Below are 2337 nucleotides of genomic sequence, written 5' to 3' on the forward strand. Positions count from 1 at the left end.
CAGTGATTAGGCTGTATATCCCTTTAGCGCTGCTGATTAGGTTACATCTCCAGAAAGAGATAGCATTCCGTTCTTCTTCTCCAGCGGCAGGTGAGGTGAGCTGGTTTTCTCAGTCAGAATATGGTTCCTCTCCTCTCTTCAGTTCAGTCTCAGCTGTTAGCTTAGTGGTGAGAACTACGCTTCTGTACCCCACAGTCGGCTCTTCGCTCTCTCTCTCTCTCTCTCTCTCTCTCTCTCTCTCTCTCTCTCTCTCTTTGCTCTTTCTCTCAATTCAATTTCATTTGAATTATATTTTAAGGGCTTTATTGGCATGGGTAACATATGTTTCCCTATCTCTCTCCCTCTCTCGCTCTCTCAGCATCCAACGGAACAGAGCTCGCGCGCTCAGAGGACACCGCAGTAGTGGCACCTCCGAATGAAACCGTACACCGACACCAGGCTCAAATCCCTCCCTCTCTCTTCTCTTCTCCCTCTCCTCCTCCTTTTTCCTCCAATTTGGGTTGCTAATTTATTCGACACGTGGGAAGCTACACAAAAGGGGGGAGCGAGGGTAAGATAGTAGAGCAGAGAAAGAGCGAGAGAGCTGAGAAAGGAAAGAGTGAGAAAATATTGGGGTTTGGTGCCCCCCAGCTCCGCTGAACGGAAGTGGTTTCTCCGTTTAAATTCAGACAAAGGAGCGCGTGCCTTTCCCTGAGTTGCATCCGAGTCAGCTGATCGTTGTGTTAATAATGATTACCATTGGGACTGTCATTTGATTGATTAGCTGGCTCTCAGAGCCATAGATATAGGACCCCATTAATTACAACATGAGACCATAAACCAAAACATGAGATACTTTTCACATCACATATCATTATAATATAACCTGTTTACATCACACATCATTATAATATAACCTGTTTACATCACACATCATTATAATATAACCTGTTTACATCACACATCATTATAATATAACCTGTTTACATCACACATCATTATAATATAACCTGTTTACATCACACATCATTATAATATAACCTGTTTACATCACACATCATTATAATATAACCTGTTTACATCACACATCATTATAATATAACCTGTTTACATCACACATCATTATAATATAACCTGTTTACATCACACATCATTATAATATAACCTGTTTACATCACAAATCATAGAAACATAGATTATTATTTTTTTGTGCAAATTGATCAGAAATACAGTGTAGACATTGTTAATGTTGTAAATTACTTTTGTAGCTGTAAACGGCTGATTTTTAGGCCCATTATCAGCAACCATCACTCCTGTGTTCCAATGGCACGTTGTGTTAGCTAATCCAAGTATACTGTCTGGTCAAGCCCAGCTCTCTCCTGTCTACTGTCTGGTCAAGCCCTGCTCTCTCCTGTCTACTGTCTGGTCAAGCCCATCTCTCTCCTGTCTACTGTCTGGTCAAGCCCTGCTCTCTCCTGTCTACTGTCTGGTCAAGCCCAGCTCTCTCCTGTCTACTGTCTGGTCAAGCCCTGCTCTCTCCTGTCTACTGTCTGGTCAAGCCCATCTCTCTCCTGTCTACTGTCTGGTCAAGCCCATCTCTCTCCTGTCTACTGTCTGGTCAAGCCCTGCTCTCTCCTGTCTACTGTCTGGTCAAGCCCAACTCTCTCCTGTCTACTGTCTGGTCAAGCCCATCTCTCTCCTGTCTAATGTCTGGTCAAGCCTAGCTGTCCTGTCTACTGTCTGGTCAAGCCCAGCTCTCTCCTGTCTACTGTCTGGTCAAGCCCAGCTGTCTCCTGTCTACTGTCTGGTCAAGCCCAGCTCTCTCCTGTCTACTGTCTGGTCAAGCCTAGCTGTCCTGCCTACTGTCTGGTCAAGCCCAGCTCTCTCCTGTCTACTGTCTGGTCAAGCCCTGCTCTCTCCTGTCTACTGTCTGGTCAAGCCCAGCTCTCTCCTGTCTACTGTCTGGTCAAGCCCAGCTCTCTCCTGTCTACTGTCTGGTCAAGCCCTGCTCTCTCCTATCTACTGTCTGGTCAAGCCCAGCTCTCTCCTGTCTACTGTCTGGCCAAGCCCAGCTCTCTCCTGTCTACTGTCTGGTCAAGCCCAGCTCTCTCCTGTCTACTGTCTGGTCAAGCCTAGCTGTCCTGTCTACTGTCTGGTCAAGCCCAGCTCTCTCCTGTCTACTGTCTGGTCAAGCCCAGCTCTCTCCTGTCTACTGTCTGGTCAAGCCCTGCTCTCTCCTGTCTACTGTCTGGCCAAGCCCAGCTCTCTCCTGTCTACTGTCTGGTCAAGCCCAGCTCTCTCCTGTCTACTGTCTGGTCAAGCCCTGCTCTCTCCTGCCTACTGTCTGGTCAAGCCCTG

At 46.9% G+C, this 2337-nt stretch overlaps 1 protein-coding gene across 1 annotated transcript in view; it reads right to left on the reverse strand.

Annotated features, from left to right (window-relative positions):
• dchs1b (dachsous cadherin-related 1b) overlaps nt 1-502 on the reverse strand; it is a 249121-nt gene extending 248619 nt beyond the window's left edge. The window contains 1 exon segment of the mRNA XM_082957589.1: nt 1-502. This exon segment is cut by the window's left edge and continues 250 nt beyond it. The gene's annotated coding sequence lies outside the window, so the exon portion shown is untranslated.
• Between the last annotated feature and the right edge of the window lie 1835 nt (nt 503-2337).

This window comes from Salmo salar, chromosome 11, assembly GCF_965601325.2.
Source record: "Salmo salar chromosome 11, fSalSal1, whole genome shotgun sequence".
NCBI lineage: Eukaryota > Metazoa > Chordata > Actinopteri > Salmoniformes > Salmonidae > Salmo > Salmo salar.